Below are 7,744 nucleotides of genomic sequence, written 5' to 3' on the forward strand. Positions count from 1 at the left end.
CAAAGGCCAACCATATAAATATATATATATATATATATATATATATATATATATATATATATATATATATATATATATATATATATATATATATATATATATATATATATATATATATATATATATATATATATATATATATATATATATATATATATATATATATATATATATATATATATATATATATATATATATATATATATATATATATATATATATATATATATATATATATATATATATATATATATATATATATATATATATATATATATATATATATATATATATATATATAGTATATAGTAGACATACATATATATATACATATATATATATCCATATATATATATATATATATATATATATATACATATATATACATATATATACATATATATATATATATATATATATATATATATATATATATATATACATATATATATATATATATATATATATATATATATATATATATATATATATATATATATATATATATATATATGTATTTTTTTTTATATATGTGTATATTGTATATATATATATATATATATATATATATATATATATATATATATATATATATATATATATATATATATATATATATATATATATATATATATATATATATATATATATATATATATATATATATATATATATATATATATATATATATATATATATATATATATATATATATATATATATATATATATATATATATATATATATATATATATATATATTACTCGTCAAAAAAAGGTACAAAAAAGACGGAGTATAACTAAAAAAGCAAAAACACACAAAAAAAAACAACAAATTACAACACATTACATTTAATCGAAAAAATTACAACGACGAGAAACAAAAACTCAATTATACGCTGCACTGCAATTACGTAAGAAATTTTACTTTTTAAACTCCCAAGTACTGAAGAAACATAAGCAATATGATTGGTAACTTCAATTCAACTAACCTAACCTGCAGCAAAATACTTGATAATTTCAATTCAAAATCAAGGGACTCAATCAACTAGTCTAAATATGACAAGAGACGGTAAAAAAACTAAATATGACAAGAGATGTGCAAACAAAATTAAACGGACAGCGATTTACTGCCTTAGCAAACGGTACCAAGGGTGGGAAGAAGCTTTCTCGTTGTACCGTATAATTTGTTCAATTATATATAAATATATATATATATATATATATATATATATATATATATATATATATGTATATATATATATATTTCTATATATATATATATATCATCTATCTATCTATCTATATATATATATATATATATATATATATATATATATATATATATATATATATATATATATATATATATATATATATATATATATATATATATATATATATATATATATATATATATATATATATAGCTATAATAATATTATAGCTATATATAATTAAGGTATAAAGCTATGATATAGATTTAACACATTAATAGACATATATTGTTGTCAGATATTAAATAATCATCCCATTTTTTATATTTGAGTCTCTTAACTAAAATGGCTGCGGACCACTGAGTTAGGTGAATGCTGTGAACTTGAGTGCCTCTTCTCTTCTGAATGAGATGATATTTAGTTTCAGTCTGTATTTGATTACTCAGATTCTGCAACAGGAAAAGTGTCCTATTTCAGGCTAATTGAAAACTCATGTAAATATTGGGCTGTACCTGTATCAGTGATTAAGTAAAAAAAACAAACAAGTTTTTCAACTGAAAGTAAGGAGCAACATTAAAACTTAAAACGAACAGAAATTATCATAGACAGTACAATCGCGCTGCCTAAGTAAAGAACGATGTTGGCACAAAGTATTTTTTTTTTCCTTTAGACCAGGGCACTTCGTATGGAAGGAGCTGTCGTAGAAACATGGAAAATTGCTCATTCGATTGGAAATTAGAATAGCTAGTGCCCTTTTTAATAGTGGAAAGTGATTGGAGGGCAACTAATCCCCCTCCCACCCCCACCCTTCCATTTACCCATTATGTTTAAAAACTAAATGTTGCCATAAGATTAAATCAAAATGAACTGTGTTAATGCTAATTCCCAATAAGGCATCTCAGCAGCATCCCATGAACGACTGAGGGTATTATATTCAAACTTTCGGGCTATTTCTGCTCTTAAAAATTAACCAAATCAAAATAGTGTAAGTGTATCCAAGCTATCAAAGAAGTAAACTGATTTTTCTTGCGAATGGTATCAAGTTTTCTATTTCAGGTCAACTAGAGGGGGTATGAAACTAAATTAAACACTACTATTTGGGTCCAGATTTTTAAAAGGGTGTATGTTATTAAAAATTGCTGGAAAATTATATCTGGCATACAAATTGCAGGCCAAACTATAAAGTCTTAGAAAAACGAAAAGATTTAAACTATTATTTTCTTTCCCCTGACAAGACTATGTCAATATAAAACGTACAGAAATTAATTAAAAAAACTTTTTTCCACAAAATAAGTTTTTCAAAGAAAAGTAAAGAACTCCATTAAACCAAAAATGAGCAAAAATAAAATCAAATAGTCTACCAAGCGTGAAACTACCACAAATCTGCATAGATAAATAAATGAAACCAAAAACGAACAGAAATTACAATAAACAACCGAGTCAAACTCAAAACGAGCAGAAATTAACATGAGTAGGGCTCAAAGCCTCTATACCTTCCCAAGGCCAGAACATAATTTACAGTTTCCAAAAAAAAAAAAAAAAAAAAAAAAAAAAAAAAAAAAAAAAAATGAATGTGCACTGTCAGTTTAATATACATATACTGATATTAGTAATCAGAATTTTAATGTTATTTGATTTATTAAAGTTATAAAAGTGAAAACATTTATATTTTTTCAGTAAAGTGCAAGATATGTTCTGGCCTTGGGAAGGCATAGGGGTTTTGAGCCCTACTCATGTTGATTTCTGATCGTTTCGAGTTTGAAAAAGTTTGCTAAGGTTTGCCAAGTTTATAAATGGTCGTAAATGGCAGAAAAACAACGACTTTTGTTGGCTTGTGGTAAAATGTTTCTGTTGTAATATATGTTACTCCGAACAATTTCTTCAAGTACTGTCAGGAGTAATGTACTGTATTAGAAGAGAAAGAAAAACAAAGGAATGGAGAAAGAAAGTGAATGAAAATGAATTATGCAAAATTTTCATAGATAGTACTTTACGTCACCGACGATCCGCGTGTTACGTGAAGCGTAACACGCGGAAAAAAATTTGGAATATGGTACATTTTTTTTGTCTTTGCTACATTTTTCATGCAACTTGTGGTACATTTTGTTTTGAGGTGTTGGTAACACGGTATATCATATATATTGAAAAGACTCGACAAGTTTCATAAGAAGTTTTAAAAATCATTTTAGCATAAGATGTCACAATTTGGTTCAAAAGGGGGGAAAGTGTCACCGACTCCAAAAACTGTCAAAATGAAACCAAAAGTGTCACGTTGGCTACCAAGTGCATATTTGGCTATTGGTCACCTTAATGGTGGCTCTTGTACAAATTTTTGCGAACAGGTGCGCAAAGTTGGTTGTTTATTGCGGGATACACGACACAGAGAGAGTTCTGTGCTTTTCATCATTTTAAGGTTTAAAGGTTGGTGAGGTATGATTGGCAGTAGCTAAATACCTGTTTTTAGTGATTTCTGTTCGTCTCAAGTCTGATTGGAATATTGATTTCAATACGATCTGATCAGTACGTCAAAGGCATTCAGAAAAGTCAGAATTCGTGGCATAATCATAGCAACCGTTCAGTCCTGTGCACTGTAAAAAAGGGAGTGCCTTTCCTTTCATTTGTGCCTCAATTTGATTTCATCTTCATTTAAATATTGTGTGTCATACTATTTTTCCCTATGTGAAGGTACTTCGGTACTTGTCTATTATACAATAATCACTCGAGAAGTGAAGTTTGGTGTATGCTAACGAAACAAAACAAAATATGATGAAAATACAATACTTTAATAAAAAAATTATGAAAACTACCACAAAGAATTAATGAAGGGAGGGGGGCGCCCAGAGCGCACTATATTAACTACGTAACCTAGACCTAACCAAAATATCAACTAAATATTTAATTAAACTATAGCTAGCCTATAATGTATTTTCCAAAGCGAGCCAAGGCAATTGTCTGGTTAAAGAAGTTGCTTGACTAGTTTTTGTCTCATGTTCGCGTCACAAATTCTCGAGTGGTTATTGTATGTTAGACAAGTACCGATACTTCTTACTGAGGTCTCTTCTGTCGGCCTGCAAAAACGCCATAGAATTACTTATTTCTACCATGAAAAAACGCAGCCGTCAGTAAGTGTCTTAACATATGGTAGAAATTTGTTGTTGCAATTTTCTGTTTTTGTGAAGTAAACAAGTATTTATTTTGTATTTATTGATGCTTCAAAAATTAGAACGGGAAATCGGATGATGCAAACTACAAATTAGGCAGTAGGCCTAAAAAATTAAATAAAGCTAGTGATGGAAACCCAATGAAAGAACTGGAAATCCAACAGAAAAGAGGGAAATCCAATAAGGATATTAAAATCCAACATGTTTTTTCGCTCAACCAATAAAAATTCAATGATGTAAGAGGACATTCAACAAGTTTACTGTTCAACAAGTTGAAAAATCAATTTGGGTATGTGAATCCAACATTTGTGTTTCTCAAAAAATTGAAAATACAATAATGATCATGAACTTCAAATAAGGTCTTCCAATAAATATACCATTCCAACGATTTTCAGGAGTTAAAATTCCCATTTTGTTTTGATAAATCATTATAAACAATTTTTGTTGAATCTCAAACAATTTACTTTTCATTGTGTACTGTTTCCGGAAGAAAACACTGAAAAATAATACACTGCAAGAATATAGCTCTTTCCCTACAAGCAGTCCTAGAGCGCTTCTTACGATTCTTCTACCACTACTAACAACTCACCGCAGCACCAAGCCGCCTGAGGCCATCACAGCTACACAAGCTCCTCCTCCATCCCAATCTATTCAAAGCCTTCCTCTTTACACCCTCCCAGGAAGTTCCCATTTCCTTTAAATCCTTCTTTATGACGTCCTCCCACCCAAGACGAGGACGACCTACTTTCCTTTTAGCATCTGTCATCCTTCATCCGCACAACGTGCCCTATCCATCTCAAGCTTTCTTTCATTAGAGCCCTAGACAGAGGGATTGAACCGCATTTTTCGTACAGCCTACTGTTTGAAATACGGTCAGTCAGACGGGTATCCAGAACAATCCGTAGGTAATTTCTCTGGAAAACATCTAGCAAATTTTCATTCGCTTTGCGGAGCGCTCATGCTTCAGACCCATATTTGAACACTGTCATCAATGTAGCTTCTAATATTCTAATCTTGGTTTACAGACTTATCTTCCTATTTTTTCAAACTTTTTTTAACTGTGAAAAAACACCCTGAGCCTTGCCTATTCTACTTTTAACATCTTCACTGCTCCCACCCTCTTTACTAATAGTACTAGCAATGTAAATGAAGCCGTCCACCTGATTAATCCTTTCGGTACTCAGCGTTACATTTTCCCCTTCCCTTATTCCTAGTCTTTGCGACTTACTCTTCTTAAAATTTATTTTCAAACCTATTCTAGCACCCTGAACTCACAAAACCTCTATAAGTTCATTCTTTTTGCTCACACTTTCATCTAGGATGCTTAAATCATCAGCATAATCTAAGTCCAGGAGACGCCCCCCCCCCCTTTGATTCCATGGTCTCCCATTGCCTTTCCTGTGCTCCTTAAGACAAAGTCCATCAAAATGATCCATATAAAGGGGGATAGAACATAACCCTGCGTAACTCCTGTTTTAATACAAAACTAGCTGCTAACCTCATTTCCTACCTTAACCGTAGCAGTGTTATTCTCGTACATAACACTAATCATTTTAATGTATTTGTCTGGTATCAAACAGTTCGTGGTAACGAACTGTAAGTAAGGAGCGACCCGGCTCAATAGCAACCAAAACTCTAAAAAACGGAATTTTTATACCAATAGACACATCAAAAGAATCACATTTTTATGCTGATTTCAAATATATAAGTTTCATCAAGTTTAATCCTGAGAAAATTTGCCTGATTTTCAAAAAAGGGGGAAACACCCCGTGAGCTTATAGAACTTTAATGAAAATCACACCATCAGATTCAGCGTATCAGAGAACCCTACTGTAGACGTTTCAAGCTCCTGTCTGTAACTGCGTGGAATTTTGTATTTTTTTGCAAGAAGAAAGTCCACAAATCCATGTTTATTTGTTGTTGTTTTTTTCCAGGGGTAGTTGTAACGAACCGGTGGTCCTATAATATTACGAGAGGGCTTATTAGAACGGAAATTAGAAGTTCTAGTGCCCTTTTTAAGTGACCAAAACAGTGGAGGGCCACTAGGCCCCCTCCCACGCTAAATTTTTCCCCAAAGTCACCCGACCAAAATTATAAGATAGCCATTTTGTTCAGCATGGTCGAAAATATAATAACTATGTCTTTGAGGATGACTTCATCCCCCTCAGTCCCCGGGGGACGGGCTGCAAGTTATTAACTTTGCCCACTGTTTACATATAGTATTGGTTACGGGGAAGTATACAGACGTTTTCAGGGGGATTTTTTTAATAGTGGGGGGGGGAGTCGGGGGTTATATGGGAGGATCTTTCCATGGAGGCAGGGTTCATGGGGGAAGGGGGCACCGGATTCCCCAGCACTATTTAAAAAAAAACGATCAGCAATTAAATAAAAAAACAAACAAGTTTTTCAACTGAAAGTAAGGAGCGACATTAAAACTTAAAACGAACGGAAATTATTACGTATATGAACAGGTTGGCCTCCTAGTCAATGCTTCACTCTTTACGCTAAAGATTTTTTAGTACTTTCATAAGAGCTATTTATTTTAATTAACGGCCTTTGTGATTAAGGGGTCATTTATAGAAATCTAGAACAAAATTTGAACTTTAGCATAAAGAGCGAGGTATTGACTATGGGACGAACCCCCTAATATACGTATTAAAAATATATGAATATAGAAGTTCGTTACGTAAGTTAATTCGTAAATTACATATATCTATTACTAATAAAAACGTTCGTAAGTAAAATTAAACAGCTTTCGAGAAAGCCATTTAACCAAAAAAAGTTAGATGAATATGCAAATTTCGTTTTAATTATTCATGTACAGTGAGCCAAAACCAAAACCTGAATTAATTCAAAAACATTCAGAAATTAAATGAAAAAAAAACAAGTTTTTTTGTAACTGAAAGTAAGGAGCGACATAAAAACTTAAACCGAACAGACGTTATTCCGTATATAAAAGGGGCTGTCCCCTCCTCAACGCTTCGCTCTTTACGTTAAAGTTAGACTCTTTGTCACAACCCTATTTTTTAAAATAATAAAAAACTTTAGCGTAATGAGCGAGGCGTTGAGGAGGGGACAGCCCCTTTCATATACGGAATAATTTCTGTTCGTTTTAAGTTTTAATGTCGCTCCTTACTTTCAGTTAAAAAAAAATTTTTTTTTTTTTATTTTAAAACAAACAACAATAAGACCTTTGCTAAAGCTCTTCTATCAACAGAATCAAACGCTTGCTCATAATCTATAAAACTGAGGACCAAAGGTGTTTGACAACTCAGGCCCTTCTCAATTATTAATCTAAGAGTGAAAATTTGGTCGACGCATCCTCTACCTTTTCTAAAATCTTCTTTTAAAACTTTTTCTACAGCGT

The sequence above is a fragment of the Artemia sp. Qi Xiang Cuo genome, chromosome 8 (genome assembly GCF_049724085.1).
Source record: "Artemia sp. Qi Xiang Cuo chromosome 8, ASM4972408v1, whole genome shotgun sequence".
Classification (NCBI taxonomy): Eukaryota; Metazoa; Arthropoda; class Branchiopoda; order Anostraca; family Artemiidae; genus Artemia; species Artemia sp. Qi Xiang Cuo.